Source organism: Lynx canadensis, chromosome B2 (genome assembly GCF_007474595.2).
Source record: "Lynx canadensis isolate LIC74 chromosome B2, mLynCan4.pri.v2, whole genome shotgun sequence".
In the NCBI taxonomy this organism is placed as follows: domain Eukaryota; kingdom Metazoa; phylum Chordata; class Mammalia; order Carnivora; family Felidae; genus Lynx; species Lynx canadensis.
The window spans coordinates 134,058,947-134,079,339 of NC_044307.1; positions in this window are offsets into that span (position 1 = coordinate 134,058,947).

The following is a 20,393-nucleotide window of genomic DNA, read 5'->3' on the forward strand; positions in this document are numbered from 1 at the left end:
AAGAACTAGGAACGTAACTCTGCCCGAGCCATGGCCACTCATGGCCGCTCAGGTCAAGTGCACCCGTGCCCTCTGGACTTCCCAGCCATTTCCCCGGCGACGCTGGCTGCTTCCCGGTAGAAAATATTACCGAACCTGGGGGTTTTTCGTGTGTGTGCGTGCCTCTTGACAGACAGTACTAGGTGGTGATTGCTAGTCACATTTTCAAAAACAGGATAAATTTCTTTGTGATGTTTTCTCTGACATTGAACGTTCTGTCAAATACCTACATGAGGCTTCCTCAAGTCAGGGGAACATTATCTATCCTTGACTTAAGCCTGTTACCTCCGGGCAAAATTATTCTTTAAAGGCCTGCATGTAACTGAACAGAAATGCTTACAAAGGGAGAGAATCATGAAATGGTTTCCTGTGACCTGTTTTCCTCGAAATGCCTGTAGAGAATGAGCAGGCAACTCCCTGTGGACTTTACTTATCTGGTTGACTATAAAGAGTCAGCAACAACACGGGGTTTTTTTTTTGTTGTTTTTTTTTTGTTTCGGTTTGGTTTTGGTTTTGTTTTTAGCAGAAATGTTTATTGCTTCGAGAACTTTCCCGGCCTGATCCCTTATCTCACTGCTATCCATGGCCTCCAAAAGTCGGAATTCATTGGTCGGCTTCTCAGAACTTCAGACTTTGGCCAGAGAAAATTAACCCATCAGTTCACAACTCAGTGTGGAGAGGGCTTTTTGAGGATTCAATCTGCGTCCCTGTTTCGCGTATAAGAACACAGCCGTTTAGGACTTCGTTACTGACATATCACTGCTTAGTGCAAAGCCAACACGGGGACCCAAATTTTGGACCCATTGTGACCAATGGGGCAAACACCTAAGCAGCCTCTGGCCAGACCCTTCCGTCTAATCCAATAGCAGCTTCCTTGGAAACACCTTTTTCTTTGGCCAAGATCACCCTTTTTCCTGGGGTATCTAGGTAGAGCTATCTTTAAGGTGATTCCATGACTTTCTTGTGCCAGTTATCTATTGCTTAAAAACCTTAATGGCCTATCGTGAGATCATGCGTTGTTGTTTATGCATCTGTGGGTCAGGTGAGTCGCTGATCTGGGTCAGGCTCAGCTGTTCTCAGGGGGCTAGCCACGCGTCAGCTGTTAGCTACGGGGTTGGTCGGCACCTGGTAACTACCTAAATATCCGAGCACAGAGAGTGACTGAATAAATTATGACACATCCACACACAGGATTACTATGCAGCTGGAAAAAAATGAGAAAGACCTCTAGGAACTGATATATACAGTGATTTCAAGGAAAGAGATTGACTGATTGATTTTTGAGAGAGAGAGAGAGAGAAGGGTAGAGAGAGAGGAAGACAGATAATCTCAAGCAGGCCACGCACTGTCAGCACAGAGCCTGACCTGGGGCTCAAACTCACGAACCGTGAAATCATGACCTGAGTTGAAATCAAGAGTTGGACGTTTAACCGCCCGAGCCACCCAGGCGCCCCTCCAGTAAAGATTTTCAAGTGAAAAACAGTTCCATATGAAAAAGCATATGCTATGTTTTATATTAAAAAATAAGGGAAATTATAAAAAAAAAAAAACCCACAGGGGGGCCTGGGTGGCTTAGTCGGTTTGGCGTCCGACTTCGGCTCAGGTCTTCCCAGCTCATGGGTTCGAGCCCCGTGTCAGGCTCTGTGCCGACAGCTCAGAGCCTGGAGCCTGCTTCAGATTCTGTGTCTCTCTCTCTCTGCTACTCCCTTGCTCACACTCTATGTGTGTCTCTCTCTCAAAAATAAATAAAAACATTTAAAAATAAATTGAAAAAACATCCACATATCTGCTTATCTTTACAAAATGAAACTGAGGAAGGATGGATCAGAAAAAAAAGAAGTTGGTTAGCCTCAAAGGGTGGGAGAGAACTGGGCAGGACAGTTGATGTAGCAAAGTATAACCTCCTCTGAGTATATACCTTGTTGTATCGTCTTAACCTTTGGAAGCATGCTATGGTTCTATGCATTCAGATAATAAAATTAAATCATTAAGGATGACAAGGATTAAAAAAACTGAAAATGAAAGCAGTTGAAGCAAATAAACCCAATTATATTTCAGATGAATTTTTCAACCACGCTGAAGAGGGAAAAAAAGGAAGACTGGATCTAAGCAACAACTTATGAACACAGTATTTGACTGTGTATCCCCAGCACTGAGCAGATGGCTGTAGGGACAGGGTTTATAAGCAGATCCTTAACTCTTTAATAGGTTTGGTGTTCATATTTTTGTAGTGGTGTGGGTGAAGCAATTTTGAATCCATTTTAAATATATTATGAGATGGCTCAAATGAGTAAATGAGACAGAAGGGTCATGCAAATATGAAATGGGGAAGAAAACAACCTTTGTAATAATGGTTGTAATAATGGAAGGAAATTAGATATGTTTACATGAGCTCACAATTTCTTTGACAATATTTTACATTTATATGTGGATATTGATATTATATATATAATTATGTACATATATATGTGTATGCGTGTATATGTGCACATATACATGCACGGGTGCATTTGTGTACGTGAGTATTTATGTACATACGTAGGAATGTGTTGTGTGTATACACGCGTGCACGTATCTCCAGCTCAGGCACCACAGGGAGACACCTCATAAGCAGTGAGCACAGATAGTGCCCAGATCTTGATTTTCCATACCATTCCCCACTTGAAGGAACAAGGGTCCCTTGGGGGAATGAGTGATTACAGGGTAGGGCAGGAAAGAATGAGACTGGAATATCTTGTCACGCTAGAAATTAACCAGGTACGCTAGAAATTAACCAGGTATAGAAGGGAAGGGGAGGGGAGGGAAGATGGCCACAAGGACATAGAAGCCAGCAATTAAGGGAATTCTGGTGGGTAGATCTGGGGCAATTTGAGTACCGTAATAATTAAGTACGGTGCTTAGTTATACATCTTTTAAAAAAGGAATTCATTCTTGCAGACCAATAATAAATTGATAAAGCAACAGCAGAAAAGGGCACTTGCATCTAGTGAATGCTGAGCAGAAGGAGTGCTGAATTGGAAAGTCAGCCTTTTTGTAGCCTTTTAGTCATAGTAAACATCAGAGGAGACAAAATCATCAAGAATTGCTAAATTTAGGGGAAAATTGTGAGGAGGAACATGGCCTTATAAGTTTGTCTCACTGACTATTTTTTAATGGCAAGGAGGAAACCAATAAGTAAATAGTGGAGTAATCAGGCCACACTTTGACCACGTGATGAAAATTAATGCTGACAGTGAGATGTGTTCATTCAGATGTGATGCCATGAGAACATAACATCACCTGTGTAGTATTTCCAGATGGGGATGCTAATCGTGAGGGCATGTCAGACAAACGGCATGATGGGGTAGGTTTTTTATGTTAAAAAATGAAAGTGAGGGGTCTATATTTTTCAAATATTTCCATCTCATAAAGGGCAAAGAAATGCTGAGGAACTGTTCCAGATCAAGAGACGTGACAACTGAATCTAATACCTGACCATAGACTAGATCCTGAATGGAGGGAAAGAAATGCCAAAGAGGACATTATTGGGTCAACAGATAAGATTGGAATGTAGAACAAGAGTATGGCAGCAATGTTAAATATATTGAAGTTGAAGACTCTTCTGTAGTTATGTAAGAAAATATCCCTATATTCATGACATACGTGCCTGTGTGTTTAGGGGAAAGAGCCATGGTTTAAGGCATACCCTCAAATGTTTCAAAAAAAATGTAATGATACTTAATGTCTATATTTATAGAAAGACACGGTCGACAAAAGATAAAGCAAATGGAGTAAATTCTAGGTGAATCTTATTTTTGCAGTTTTCCTATAAACTTGAAGTTGTTTCCAGTTTTAAAGTTTAAAAGTCACGGTGCCTGGGTGACTCAGTCGGTTCAGCATCCAACGTTCGATTTTTGCCCAGGTCATGATCTCAAGGTCATAATCAAGTCCCACATCAGGCTCTGTGTTGAGTGTGGAGTTTGCTTGAGATTCTCTGTCTCTCCCCCTGCCTCCCTCCCCTGCCCACTCTCTGTCTCGCTAAAATGAAATAAAAGTGAAAAGTAAAATCAAAATTTAAAAAAGTTTAAAAGTCATTATTTAAAAAAAAATAAAGACAACTTAGTTTGATTACTGGTCCACCACCAACTAGTTGTGTAACCTAGGACTCATTACCTGTCTGATCTTCAGTTCTCTCACTTAGTGAGATGAAAATACTACCTTTTTGTGTTTTCTTGAGGATAAGGCAGTGTACGTGAGTTATTAAGTATTCTCCACATGACTGGAAAAGCTCCTGGCCCTATACAGCAGTCATTCCACAATTGGCAGCTTTTGTGTTCATATTTAATCATACTCTGGTTGTCTTTTATCATACTTAGCTGCTTTCCTGGTGAATATCCTCGATTTGAAAGAAATTTGAAAGCTTTACGAGGCAATAACGTGTTTTATAGCTTCAGAGAGTTGGCACATAGTGGGCCAAGAATTGAGCTGAAATAGTTCCATGCAGACCAGAGGTGGGGAATGACTCAGTTTAGTGCCATGACTGTCTCTTGGGAGAATAACATGTGCTGCTCACGTATCACTACATTGTCCCATTGGTGGAGGGGAAGGAGCCTACTAGGAACTGATTAGTATCGACCGAGCTGTCGCTTTCCCACCAAAAATCCAGAGGCTTCACGTGGGAGGGAAGGCTAGGAGCCGTGTTCATCACGTGGATCTTTTTGTCACAGTGAGGTCCACTTGTTCTTCGGGACGTGAGTTCTAACTTTGGAGCCATGATGTTACTTAAAATTTGAAGTGAGTAACCAGGCATCAGCATTTGAATTCTGGAACAAACACCGGAAGACAGTAAGCATCAACATGCCCCACTGATTTATGGTAGGGAAGGAGGGCGGGATTTAGAAGCCTGGCACACGGCGAATATTTATTGGCTCTAGCATTCAGAATATTCATGTGTTCCTGCTCTTTTATACTAAATATCTGCTTTTAGTCTTTGGGGGAGAAAACAACAACAGTTTTCTTTGGAAACGCCTGACTATGACGACTGATTATCTGAATACGTGCGGAGTACCAATTCCCATTTTGAAATTGAGTTTTAGGTGTTGACCTTTAACATGGTGCTGCCTCATACGTTCTGTTGTCCCCTCTTCCCCATCTTCATAAGTACCCTCCAAGGAATATAAAATCATAAAAATGCAACCAAAAAAAATTTAAGGAATCTAAATTTAAAGAAAATTTAAGGAATTATTTCATCAATCCTCCCCCGAAGCCTGGAGAGGTCACGTGCCTTCATGGTTGGCGAACGTCATAGACACACTCAGAATCCAGGAACCTGCCTCTTGTCCAGTGCTATTTCTAATCATATGATTTTTATGAAATCCCTTTTTATACCAACTCTTTAGTTGCTTGCAATTTTATTTAATTTTTAACATCCACTTGACTAAACGTAAAAATTACTTTAGGCGAATTATGTAATACCATATAACTGAAAAGACAGTCAAGCTCCACTGTTTTCTCCACATTTCCATTATAATGACTGGGAGCCAATAGCTCAAAGAGCTAATGCTGGTAATAACATGGAAGATGAGCAAAGGGCACTTGAATCGGAAGTGTGTCTCGTTTTACAACATCCGGGAGGAGAATATTCCGGTGTGCAATGGCATTCAGTCTGAGTCTCTGAAGAGAATTCTTAGGAACATACAAAAGTGCCGTAGGTGGTTAGGAACGTGTTAGATAATGACATGAGAGAGAACAAAATTGTTCAGAACTAGAATACATCTTAGATTTCCCAAAACTATAATCTCTACTGTGTTATTATCTCTGTTACCATTTTTTTCAAAGACGGGGGAAAATAATGCATTCTTAAACATCTCTAACCTGAGTTGCTTCAACTCAGGCCTTTAGACGTGCCCACATTTCTTCAATTCATTCACATAGTTATCACTAACCACATATTTATTGAGTGGATGTTCTGAGCTAGGCATTGGTCCAAAATAAGATGCTGTCGGACAGCCAGTGCTCTCGTGGAACTTTGAGATGGGAAGCAAAACCGGGCTAGCAAGAAATTGCAGTCAAGTGAGAAAGTCTTCTCTCCTGGGTCTTTATAAATCTGGTTCAATTACTATATTGGGATCGTTTTATTTTAAATAAAAGGGAAGGATAATAAAGCACAAACACACACACCAAAGAAGCCAACAACATCAAAACCAGAACAACAGGAAGTATGTAAGTCTCCCTAAAGGAAAGTGCCAGAAATGAGTCAGTGTTGGAACGTAGCCATTTTGTAGGAATCCATGACAGGTTGGTATCACCACAGCACCCTCACAGTGAACTCAGCTGTTTTTCCTTCTTAAAAGGCTTAAATAGTCTCAAGCCTAAACTGGTATTAAAATCATGGAGTTGAGGTTTAAACTTGGAAGATACCGTAGAGACCTAGTCTGGCTCATCACTTCCCGTGGAGTGGCCTTGTCTCATTTGATTCCAGACCTTGGTGCACTGAGAGATTGGATTGGATAGGAGTGATGCTGGATCAAAGGGCAACTGTTTCTGAGGCCAGAGGCCTACATCTCCCAGGCCTTTTGCCCATAGTGTTGTCACGTTTTGACCCAGAGTGAACTGAGATCTCAGATTTACTCCTCTTGGAACACGTAATGATACTTCCTTTAACTCTTAAAAAGGGGAAAGCATTTTGAAACGTATTAAATTACAGAAAAATAATACAAAGTGAAGTCACACAGCACAGGATTGAAATATTTTATATAAATGGTCAGATATGATCCTGAAATGATGATGGGTCTCACAACGGAAAACATATTTAAAAACTCAGTTGCGTTTGCTCTTAAAAGAATCCTAACAGTTCAATTCTCTTTTTCTTTTAAATCTAGAATCACCTCCTCCTAGATCCCTTCCCCGTACACCCATCATTCTCCTGACCGGATTGAGTTCTGTCCCTGAGTCCCTGGTCCTTTCTGCACATCCCTGCTCTCAGGATAATGTCAGCCCTCCTTCCTTCCTCAGAAGACTGAACCCTCTTCAAACCCACACTGCAATTTCCAGTGTATGTCAGAAGGGCTAACAATGCCTGGCACCTCTGGAACCCACTGGAACTTTTCAGGAAACTAAAATAATTTAAAGCAGTCGCAAGCATTTTCATGCTTTTTGACCCATGATTGCTACATCTTGTGGGGAAAAAAGACATCTTAGAGCATACATGGATTGTTAGGGAAAATTTCTCCTGTTGTTTTAAAATTTTTTTAATGTTTGTTTTGAGAAAGAGAGAGAGAGAGAGAGCATGAATGGGTGGAGGGGCAGAGAGGGAGACACAGAATCTGAAGCAGGCTCCAGGCTCTGAGCTGTCAGCACAGAGCTCAACCCGGGGCTTGGACTCACAAACCAGGAGATCATGTCCTGAGCCGAAGTCAGACACTTAAATGACTGAGCCACCCAGGTGCCCCTCTCCTGTTGTTTTAAACCTTAAGGTGAATCTGCCTTTCTCCTTCCAAAAAAAAAAAAAAAAAAAAAAAAAAAAAAAAAAATGGGAAAAAATATATCCTTACCTGTATCTCTAGGTTAGAATTCTTATTTAAATACTATGGGCATGAGGTAGGGATAGAATGAAGAAGGATATTTTTTGGATCGTCCAATGGCATTCCCCAATCAGTTCTGCTATAATTAACAAAGAATTTAAAAGCTAAAAATCCAGACGTTCAGTGATGTGTTCAATAACTTGTGCTGGGATCTATTTTTTTTTTCAGTAATGCTTATCTTTCCAAGGGGCATAGTTAATTTCTTCAGTACTCTGTAAATTATTACAGAAATTACAAATCTACTAGCAAATCAATACAACTAATTGTAAATTAATAGATTTCTAAGTGTGAAGGAGCGTGTAATAATGTAGATGAGTTCTTTAAAGAACATGCCAGTTCCAGCATCAAGGGCTCGGGCCTCCAGCTGTTCCATGTGACATCTTCAAGTGTAAACACATTTCTTTCCCCCAACTCTCCCCCTTCACCCCCTTATTTCCCACTGATTTAGTCTGCCACTGCAGCAAATAACATTTCCATTAGCCACCTACTGTTAAATCGCAGAGTAACTGTGATAAAAAAAAAAAAAAAAAATTCCAACATGCAAACAAACCAGTGGAGAAGCAACCGGAGGTTACCGTCTGTCTCAAATTTTTTTATGGGGCCACCCGTGTTCACACTAAAGGCAAACAACATGCGAAGTTAAATAACTGGATCTAATAGAAAGCTCCAGAATGTGCGTTTACAACAAGTGCACATCTGAAGACAGTGAATTTATAATTCTGTACTTAACGTGCTGAACAAATCATCTCTACAATCATATTGGGGTGCCCGTGAGCTTTAGCATGGGACTAGATGTTTTTTTGTAAATACCACATCCCCGCGTGTCGATTTTAGGCAATGATGGGCTTGGCAATACAAAAGACCAATAATTATCGTAATTATATGAAGGTAATCCGTCAGAATGTGGCATGGCCTCGTTCTGCCTTATGCGCTCGGATGAATATGGAAGAAATAATATAAATTTATGTTAATTTAGCACTTCAAAATTTACGAAGTGCTTTTGGTTTAGGTTTTTTAAAGCCATAAATTGGGGCAAAATATAAATACCATTCTGCAGCAGAGGAAACAGCTTCAGAGAGGTTAAGAAATCTCCTCTGGGTCTATAGCTAGTTACTTTTCAGGATGCTTTCACAGAAGTAACGATCTCACGATCTCACCTCTGGAAATAGTTATATAGGTAGAACCCTATGTCAGTACGTAACGTGGTTACATAGTTACATTTGGAAGTTAGATAGCTCAAAGTCAAGCTCTAGGTTTACATGATAATGCAGGTGCCACCTGGAATACTGGCAGGAGGGGCTGGAGAACATTCAGGGACACTTGTCCCAGGCAGGAGCAAGAGAAGCCACAGGGCTAGGCACATTGTTTTAGACATCTCCCTCTCCCACAAGGCTTTATTCTGGCTTAACCTGGGAGATGGTCGGGCTGGCCCCAGTCTTTACTACTCGGCGGTTAAGGAACTGGCGAGGTACCTAGAGCAGAGATGCAGAACAGATACCTCTCATCCTGGTCAGTAGGGCTGGTCAAAAGTTCAAGGGCTGGTTGCTCCCCTTCCCCATACACCTGTGATATTTGGTGACTTCCTGCCCTCAAGGCAGTTTCAGGGTATATGGGGGCAGAGGCAGGGGCAGGGCAGTAGGGACTGGGAGATAGGAGGGGAAAGAGTTTGCTTACTTGGCCTTGGATCCAGAGGCTGGGCCCTAGGATACTCCCACTAGGGAACCAATCATAGCCAACATTGCTAGTTCAGCAGAGGGAACCTCTTCTTGGCTTCTGTTTGGCCTAAGAGAATCTCAGTATAATCAGAGTATGGCTACTGCATTTTTAGTTCATCAGCAATGAGCAGGTTTATAGGGTACCCTGGTGCTAAAAATTTAATGTAATTTAACCAAGTCATGAAGATACTGCATATTATCATTATTTGACATTTATGGTCTGTAATCCTGTCTGCGCCATGTGCTTTTCGGAACATAAATCTGATCTGAAAAATTAAAATCTAAGTTGGCTCAAACAACCAGCCAGCTAAATCCTTTATTAACTTGAGCCCAGATTCTACTCCGGCACTCACTCTTCATGAGAAATAGACAAATCCAATATATAGAAACAAACCAAACTAAACGAAAACGAAAACAAATCCATAAAACGCAACGTGAGGCTGGGGTTTTTTTGTTTATTTTGTTATTGTCTTTGTTTTTTAACCAAACTGCTAAAACTAGAGCTGTGGTAAATTCAGGTTCAATCCTATTTCCTATTCCTTTCAAATCTGTAATTCTGGGTAGTCTGTAGTGTTTAAAATTGTGACCTTGATTTTTATTTTATTTTTTTTTCCAATGTTTATTTATTTTTGGGACAGAGAGAGACAGAGCATGAACGGGCGAGGGGCAGAGAGAGAGGGAGACACAGAATCGGAAAGAGGCTCCAGGCTCTGAGCCATCAGCCCAGAGCCCGACGCGGGGCTCGAACTCAAGGACCGAGAGATCGTGACCTGGCTGTGTCGGACGCTTAACCGACTGCGCCACCCAGGCGCCCATAAAATTGTGACCTTGAGACATTGTGGTTGACTAACCATCAAGAGAGGTTCTACTTAATTTCTTGTACTTACTTAGGCAATTTTTTTTTTTAATTAAAAAAACAGAAAGTAAAACTTTTTGGTTGAAAACCACTTAACATGGAACAAAGTGTTATATGTCTCTGCAAAATTCATATATTGAAATCCTAACGCTCAATGGGATGTCATTAGGAGGTAGGGTCTTTGGGAAGTAATAAGAATGGGTCCTCATCAGCAGGGTTAGTGCCTCATAAGAAAAGACCCAAGTGGGGCACCTGGGTGGCGCAGTCGGTTAAGCGTCCGACTTCAGCCAGGTCACGATCTCGCGGTCCGGGAGTTCGAGCCCCGCGTCGGGCTCTGGGCTGATGGCTCAGAGCCTGGAGCCTGTTTCCGATTCTGTGTCTCCCTCTCTCTCTGCCCCTCCCCCGTTCATGCTCTGTCTCTCTCTGTCCCAAAAATAAATAAACGTTGGAAAAAAAAAAAAATTAAAAAAAAAAAAAAAAAAGAAAAGACCCAAGAAACCTAGGAAGAGACAAAATGCCGTAATGATCTAGTGGATGATATTTTGTTATAGCAGCCCAGCTAGCTTCCCCTGAATAAGTAATAAATATTTGTTATAGGATCTATATAAAATTGAGAAAATAATACTTATTACTTTTTAGATCCAGGAGTTCTGGTACTCAAAGAAATTGCCTTCTATGTTTCTATAGGCATAATTTTCCTACCAAATTCAAAATTTTGATTCCTGATTTTTAACATACTAGCATTTCCCGTGTTTTCAAAATCCTCTCCTAAGATTTCAATGGTTGCATAACTGTAATGGATACACAAAGAGTATATATGTTCCCTATTCATCCATCGAATCCTGCCTAAGCATTGTCAAACTTTCCAGATAACCGTGGTTGTCCTTCTCTAGAGCAGTCACACAGCTGCATTCAGCATACTGCATAAGTTCCAAAATATTTACTTTGCCCAGTTAGCTCAGCTGCTTTCATTTTTTAGAGGACTTAAATATCCTCAAACCGACACTAATGTCAAAGTCAGGGAGTTGAGATTTAAAACTGGAAGAGATTGGGGCGCCTGGGGGGCGCAGTCGGTTAAAGCGTCCGACTTCAGCCAGGTCACGATCTCGCGGTCCGGGAGTTCGAGCCCCGCGTCAGGCTCTGGGCTGATGGCTCAGAGCCTGGAGCCTCTTTCCGATTATGTGTCTCCCTCTCTCTCTGCCCCTCCCCCGTTCATGCTCTGTCTCTCTCTGTCCCAAAAATAAATAAACGTTGAAAAAAAAATAAAAAAATAAAAAAAAACTGGAAGAGATCTAGTGCAGCCCATTATTTCCCGGTGAGTGGACTCAGGTGATAATGTGACTTCTCTAAGACCACACAACGGTCGACCAAGATGGCAGGAGATTAGATTGGCTAATATGCTATCTCATTTATGCCATTGGGTCTCAACACTGTTATATACATCGCTCCTCTTTAACGTAAACATTTTCTAATTTTCCCTTTCCTACCCTGAAATGTAAATCAGAGATGATATAATTTACTTATACACATATATTTTTAGAACCAACCTAAAAAAGTTTACTGTACTACTAATGGGGTTAGTCCTGTTGATGTGATTTTCTGAATTGGTGAAAAAAATCTTAGGAAAAAAATAGGAAGAAAAAGTACAATCCTCCTTTGTTACACACAGTACTTGAATTCCTAGAAAATTCAGTGTAGCTGAATGGTTTTAACTACGCCAAAAAATAATTTATGTTTGTGTTTGAAACAGAGCTGGATTCTGGCCTCAGGTAATTATAAGCTGGCTTTTACCTCCATAAATGTCCAGTAGAACATTCAAAAGCCATGTAAGAAACAACTCTTTATTGTATGGAACTCTCCCGCACACTGCATTCTTGGCATCTGCCCACTGAATGTCAAAAACCGCCTATCATTTTGACAAGTAAAAACAGTGCCCCCACAATTTCCAAAAACTCCCTTAGGGGGTGGCGTCAGCTCTCCTCAAGACTCTCTGATCTAAGGCCTTATTGCCTCCCGTGGCTACAAGAACAGAAAAACATTCTAAATGGAGATTTTTGGAGAGAAGTTTTGACCTTCCTGGTGCAAAGGAGTTTCTTTTGTGAGATCGTGTGATGCTAAGTTCTCCATTCTTTCTTCTTCTTTTAAAATATGTTGTGTTGCGTTAATGATGATGCAGATGTTGACACAGAGTGTGAGTTGGGATGACAAGCAGAGGATCTGATAATTCTCTTATTTCTCAGCCAACATAATGTCTCTTCTTCGATTAGCCCCCGTGCCTCACACACACATTTCAGCACACTTACCTTGTGTTTCACTTGTGTTGTCCTCATTTTTTCAGCTATTTCCTACATCTCTGTCTTCTCTTTGCAGAACCTCAGTCCAGTAGGATACAGATCGAAACTCAGGCTTTACCTAACGATCTTGTCCCTATGAGTAATTCTCTAGTTACCTTCTAAGCCACATAGTTAGGTTTCAAAAGGAACATTCTAAGAATTAACATGTGGGCCATTTGAATCATCTTGACCAACGCATTTCCCTCTTTGATGACATGTGGTTCTGAACAGGAAATGACAAAAATCAATAAATGCATATTTAACTTGCAGAATGTCATAAAAATGTTTGTTGTGCTGTGGCGCAAGGAAGCATGTTGCCTGTCTGTCCTTTCCGATAAGAAAGTGCTTCCTTGAATTGCAATTTTACTGTGTATTTATCTTTATTACACAAGAGCCCATGGCAATCGACGAGAGGAAAATCTGCTTCAGTTTTATAGAGATTTGCATATCAAAAAACTGCCATGATGTACTGATATATCCCATGGAAATACACAGCTCAATAATCACAGTGTTCTTCTTAGCATTTTTGAGTGAAAAGGAACCTTAAAGCATTACTTTGTCCTGAATCCTAAATGTTTTCCAAAGAAATCCCTCACATCTATCTTTCATTTCTATTTTACAGAGAGAAGTAGAGAAATGTCACAACGCAATATTTTCTTGTGTCATAGCATTAAGTTCGCCTCTTTGTTTGGGAATGCTAAGAGAACTTTTCTGCCTCCTCGTTTTACCATTATCTACAGTAAAGTTGTGGAACAGGACAAGGCAAGCATTGTTTTACAAGTAAGCAAACTGAAGTACAGAGGCATTATTAGACCAGAGCAAAGGCCTGTACGAAAGTACTTCTTGGAAGAGAGAATTTTGCAGGGAGTGAAGTCCTAAAGTAACTGGGGAGAGAAAGCCAGGAGTCCTTCCTTACTAATTACCCTGAACCTCACTCACATACGAGGAGGCCCAACTATGGTTTGGAGCACCCAGGGGACTCAGCTGGACTTCAATATACTCAAACACCTCACACAATGGCGTGCAGGCATGCCATTAAAAGTCATTTAAGGATAATTTACTTTTTCTTGGCAAATGATCTCAAGGGTGATACTTTAACTCGGGCAAATAGTAAGATTATTGTCTTCCCTCCTCCTCCTCCCCTCTTTTTCTTCCTTCTTGAAGTAAAAATAAAGCCGTATCACATCTTTGAGAATAAAGCATGTGCCTGTGTGTATGTTGGGTAGAGGCATTGGAATCGAGGTGCCGCTAAATCTCAGAGGGAGGGAAGCAGGCCACGTTTGCACCAGCTGAACTTACAACCGACTGAAGAGTCGCAGAGAGAGAATGTTCCGTCTTCACTTCAGAGCTCACTGTGCACACCCAGGCAGTCACCGGCAGAAGGGAACGGAGTGATTTGCCAATTGAATATTATCTGAATACCTATGCAGAGACTGGTATGCTTCTCGTACTGCAATAAATTGACTTATGTAGCAAAATCGTTGTCATTGTGTAAACATCACTATCTTAAACTACATATTAAAAGAAAAATGAAATCCATTTTGTTTAAACATTTCCAATGAGGGAAAAGGCAAGCAAAAAACCACCCAGCCAGCATGATCCTATTAAGCCTTTCAGTTTAACTTAGGATCTTTGACCAAACACGGAGCAGCTCAACGGTTTATGCATTTGCCTCAGATAACTTCCTCCCTTCCATGCGCATGGATAAAATCCCATCACAAGAGTGAAGACTGAGAAGCATCAAGGATCACCCTCGATAGGAGATTTGACAAGCTGTGGTCATGGTCTAACACACCAGAACAATGAGTAGAGATTGTGAACATCAGGTCATGGAACGGGATCAGAGAATAAATGTGATGGCCCACCGCACACGGCACATGGCACCTGCATGGGGACAAAGCAAGGGTGCTGAGGATCCACTGGAAAAGCAACAAAGTAAGAAAGAGATATGAGATAATCGGATTAGAGAAGAGAGACGCCTACGAAGGAATTTCACAAAAATGTAAACCTCCGGCACTGCTAACGCACTCTGCTAAACGTTCGCCGACAGACCTGTGAATGTGGCATCAGGGTGGAAATTGCAGCAGGCTAGAGAGTAGGGAGCCAAGGTCTACCTTAGGGTGCAACCTTGGCCAAGTGTCTTTGTTCCTTCCCAGCTCAGCGCCCTCCTTTGTAAAAGGCCTGAATTAGCCTGAGTGTTACAGAGGCCCCTTTTAATTCTAAACAATCTAAAATTCGGTGCCATCTCAAAAAAAAAAAAAAAAAAAAAAACATAGAGTGATACAAATGCTGCTTTTTAATAGCCAGCATTAAAAACAACAGAAATAGCAAGGACCGCCCACGGGCGTCAGTATCACCAAGCGCCCAAACGGAGCATATTCATCACAAAGCAAAGGAAGTGCATCTGCTCCCTTCCGCCGAAATCATATCATCCTAAGGAAAGGAAATGTGTCAAAAGGTACCAGATGATGTGCTGAAATAGGAAATATTGTTCTAGTTGCAGGTGACCTTTCATAGTGAGATCATTCACTTGCTGGTTATATTGTCAAGTAACTTACTACTGCCCTTTAAAGGTCATTGCCTTGGAGTGCCCCTGGGTGCTTCCTAATATATGCCTCTGATTTACTTCTCCCCCGTAAAATATATTTTATAATGAAGCATGCCCCCGCCTCAGAGTCTGGTGGGAAACACGTTTCCCTATGCATTGTAGGCATATTGCATTTAAAGATATTGGTGGAAGAGGAGGAAGGAAGGAAGAACACTTTATTGCAAAACCTTTGTAACCTATGCTGATCAGGGAAGTCAAAGCAGACCCCACTGGTGCTGCGGGGAAGCCTTTTCCTCTCTTCTGTAAAAGCACGTATAGGATTTGTTTGCCAGGGACTAACTAGTAGGGTGTGTTCAGCTGGAGGTAGGCCCTCTCTTCAAGTTTTTCTGGTTCAAGGTGCTAGTCTTAGAGAGGCCAAGTTATACTGGGTTCTGATTCTCTCATGAAATGGACTAGGACTCTGTGACTGGGAACATTGAAGTGAGGGGTATCTGGGAACAGCCCAACAGTAGTCTGGGGGGGAAAAAACAAGTTTGGCCAGAGCAGAGTCCCCAGTAGACTGTCCTAACGCCAAATCACTGGATTAGAGTTCCTGAAGAGCCCCATAGGATGGGAGTCCTGCAGCCCTGGGTGGGTTCTGTCCCAATTATGGAGAGGGGGGACCTGGGGCAGTCAGCTCATTATGAAGATATAAAAATATTCTTTCAGTAAATATTTGTTGAAAGACTAAGGAAAGAAGTTTTCTCAAGAGTAATGAGAGGCAAAGAGAGGAGAAGTGAGCCGAGCTAAAAATCAATAGAAGCACTGATATCAATTCGTACGTGAGTGTGTTAGTTACTCAGGGTTAGATTATAACTCGGTGCTCCAAACAACCGAAATTTATTCTCTCCTAGTTCAGGAGGTTAGATGTCCAAAATCAAGGTGTCGGTACGGTTGGTTCCTTAGGGAAGCTCTGAGAGAGAATGTGCTCCACTCCTCTTTACTAGGCTTTGATGGCTCCCGCTAACCTTGGCTTGCTTCACATGGTTTTCTCTCTTCGTCACTGCGTCTTTGTGACTCACATATCCCTATCCTTTCCATTGTAAAGACACCAGGTAATGAATTAGGGCCCATTCCACATTCAGGATGATCTCAAGGTCTTAAAAGTCTACATAGTTCAAAATAAGGCCACTGGTACCAGGGGTTAAGACCTGGACATATCTTTTTGGGGACCACTCTTCAAACTACTACCCTGAGGTTAGTATTTAACAAGACAATAACCATGTCTTATGTCTAATAAGAGTATGGGCTAAAGGCAGGCTCTTCTTATCCTCCATCCATGTGAGGGAACAACCTGAGATCCACTTCCTTGCAAATAGATTGAGAATGCAACCCAGACGCACCCAAATGCTAAGCAGCTCCATCTGAATGGATCTATTCTGTCACTAAATAAACATACAATATATGTCAGGTGACCCCTGTAGTAAGTATGGTACTGCATAGCAACCTTGCCTTTGCCACTATAGCTATTACTAGTGATGTGAAGTAGAAGTAGAGAAGTAAATAACTAACATGTTTCATAGTCAAGGTCATATCTTATAAAGTACAATTCATACTTAACATTATATGAATTGGCGTCTTGATGCTATGTCTCTCAAAGCAGAATTTTTAAATATCTTCATCCTCATGAATAAGTGGTTTAAGAAAAAAAAAATAATGCACAGAAAGCCGTTCTCCTTTTGTGAAATTGCGTCTTAAAAGGAGAAGGAATGAATATTGGATTAGAAACTACACGATCGTGGCTTGGGAATGGACTGCAGTGCCAGTAGGGCAACTTTGGCAAATTGTTCCTGGATCTTGTGTCCTTGGTTGTCCTTTGTAAACTAGGGGAAAGCAAACTGCCCAGATGTCTACCTGGTTCTATGCCAGAGTCCTACCCTAGATAATTATCTCTCACAGTCTGACCACATTAGCAATTCGAGGGGGCTAAATCCAGATCTTCCCACAGACTTGATGAAGCTAGAAGGAGTCGTGCGCAAGAACCAATAAGAATGTTCCATGTTTCTTTCTCACACAGATCTGCTTGGTGTTGTAGTTGCCTTGCTAACCAACAGTCCTTGTCAAATTGGGCACCGGAGAGTCAGTCCTACCAATACTGGGAGAGGATATAGATAGAAGACAGTCACACAAGTCTGTCTATACAGTAGGAGAAGATGAACCTTTCCTCAAGATATCCAAGGCAGGGTTTGAAAGGCCCTTGAGCCATTGTGTTATCCTGCTTAGCCCTCTAGCCTCCTTGGTCTGGTGTAACCATCAAAGCAAAGGTTAAATGAGGGGAACGAGATGATTTTCTAGCAGAGTCAACATAAGCCAAGGCAGGAAATCTCCAACCTCCAGGGTAGAAAAGCAATCCATTGTCCTCTGATTTATCCCTCTACCTTCCATTTAGCATTACCTGGTAACATGCCAAAATAAGTTTGGAAGGAATTTTTCATTTAAGTTAATATATTCCTGGGGCCCTAGGAAAGTACTTTACCTTTATTAAACTCACCACGAGTCCTGATGCTTGAGTCTTCAAAGCAGTGACGTGGGCATTGATAGAGACTATGCGCCTATATGAATGTGTGTTGATGGGAGGCGTGGGGAGGAGAGAAAGGAAAAGAGATATATAGAGTGAACAAAAACTGGACCCAACTTGCCAGAGACATGAATAAAAACCAGAAGATGGAATTACCAGTCATATGATCCTAGGACTCCATAATTGACCCTCGGCAACTCCCAGAGATAATACCATCAACCCACCTTTGTCTCTGCCATTTACCCCTTGCAGACAAAGAAAAAGGAATCAAGACTTATTGCAGGCAATAATATTTAAAACCTTAGGGTAAACCACCAGATGTCTTTTATTTTGAAGCTCAATCAGCCACATTCTGGCAGAAGAATCTCATTGACCAGAGATCATGTAGAAGAAGAAATTCAGATCCTTGCTTAGGCAAGACAAGCTTACCTTATCTATAACAGTGTTAAGTCGAACCCGTCCTTAAAATAGGGCTACCAGTAGGTTTCTGGTCTAAGCTCACTGGGATAAACAGACTACTAAGTCACTAGACAAGGATTTTTAGGCACTTTCCCTAGGTAGCATTGTCTTGAGCTGCGGATGTCCTAAGAGTCTGCTTTATCTGTCAAGAAAAGATGTAGGGAGATGTTATTTCCTTAGACTTAGGAGCAGGAAGAGTTGATCATTATTTTCTAATCAAGAGGCAGGACTCAGTAGGAAAGACACTTTCAACCCAGCGGAGTGGTTCAAACCAAAGTCTGCATGGCCTTAGGAAGTTCCCCAGGCAAGCGTCAGGTGATACTATTAATAACCAGAGAGCTAAACTATCCTGATTGCAAAATTCTGTGAGTCAGGTATTTATAGAAGAATACGAATTCGTATCGTGGATTTAGGAAGACTTTAAACTAAGATTTAAAATGTGTGCGCACATACCCAAACATACACAGCCCTCCTAGGGACTAGTATTTCAAGTTCCCCAAGACACTTTAACAGTTGGGAATTTTTCAGTGGGAAAATTCACGGCTGGTTAAGCTGAGTCACTTCTGAATAATAGCAGAGCTTCAAGTGAAGTAAAAATTCTTTGTAATTCAAGAGGTGATTGAGTCTTCAATGAACCTGTGCCTTGTGTTCGACCTCTAGGTAATGCTGGCTTAAAGAAGATTAGTCTGTTAAGGAAGGAGTATGTAGATGGGGAGGAGTGAATCAGTCACACTCAGCACCAATCTATGCTAAAGCAAAGCTTCTGTCTCTCCGTTCTCTCATCGTTTCGGAGACTACAGAAGATAATCATTTTTTCATTAATACTTTCATTACTAAATCAAATAACTTGTATTACTGACAATAGTATTCATCAAAATAAAGAGATATAATCACTTTCACTTATTCAACTAGTATTTACTAAGCATCTCCTTTGTATTAACTACTCTGTGACATAATAGTGGGAATTTAGACAGACTTGATGCTCATGGAGCTCGTAGACTGGTGGAGGAGATCGACTAATAAACAGACAATTGCAATCCAGTGTGATGACCAGTAATCTGTGTTTCCTTGTCTGACAGCCCCCTGCCCACAAAGGGGGCCTTAACAGCCATGTTAAAATACAATACCGGATTCTGTCTCCTGATTGTTTCAGGAATGAGTACTCAATTCTAACTGGTCAGTCAGAATCCCCTGTCCTTTAGGCTCAGGATTGAGAAGTATGTCCAGCTAGTGTAACAGAGTGCACTGCTGGAACTGGGAAAATAGGAGCTGGGGTCAGAAGAGGAGAGGTAGCTGACCTAGCATGGCTGTGTACCACAGAGAAATCTGGCCATCAAGAGATATGTAAGAGTAACGGCCATAAGAGACTGCAAGACTCTGTTGGGGCATCCGGGTGGCTCAGTTGGTTGTGTGTCCTCCTTCCACTCAGGTGATGATCTCACAGTTTGTGAGTTCGAGGCCAGCATCAGGATCAGCATGAAGCCTCCTTCGGATCCTGTGTTCCTGTCTCTCTCTGTCCCTCCCCCGATGGCACTCTTTCAAAAATACATAAACAGGGGCGCCTGGGTGGCGCAGTCGGTTAAGCGTCCGACTTCAGCCAGGTCACGATCTCGCGGTCCGTGAGTTTGAGCCCCGCGTCGGGCTCTGTGCTGATCGCTCGGAGCCTGGAGGCTGTTTCCGATTCTGTGTCTCCCTCTCTCTCTGCCCCTCCCCCGTTCATGCTCTGTCTCTCTCTGTCCCCAAAAAAATAAATAAACGTTGAAAAAAAAAATACATAAACATTTAAAAAAAAAAAAAAAAAGAGAGAGAGTGAGAGCCTTCAAGACTCCAAAAAGAGGAAGAGAGGGAGACTGGGCAATCAGGAGCTTTATTTCTTAATGGCTTCCCTGTCATCCAGTTGGTTCCTGCCTTTCCTGAGACATAGTTGTTCAACTTTGCTTCAGGTTCCATGAGATATCCCAGCACATTTTTTTTCCAAAACCTTTTTAGCTTGCCTTGTTTAAAATGGGGTTCTAGGGGCGCTTGGGTGGCTCAGTCGGTTGAGCGTCCGACTTTGGCTCAGGTCACGATCTCACGGTCCGTGAGTTTGAGCCCTGTGTCGGGCTCTGTGCTGATCGCTCAGAGCCTGGAGCCTGTTTCAGATTCTGTGTCTCCCTCTCTCTGACCCTCCCCCGTTCATGCTCTGTCTTTCTCTGTCTCAAAAATAAATAAACGTTAAAAAAAAAAATTTAAATGGGGTTCTATTAGTTATTACCCAAAGTGTGTGGACTAAGACATATTCCTATAGCGGTAAGAATATGATGTTAGTGGGGTCACTTGGAAGG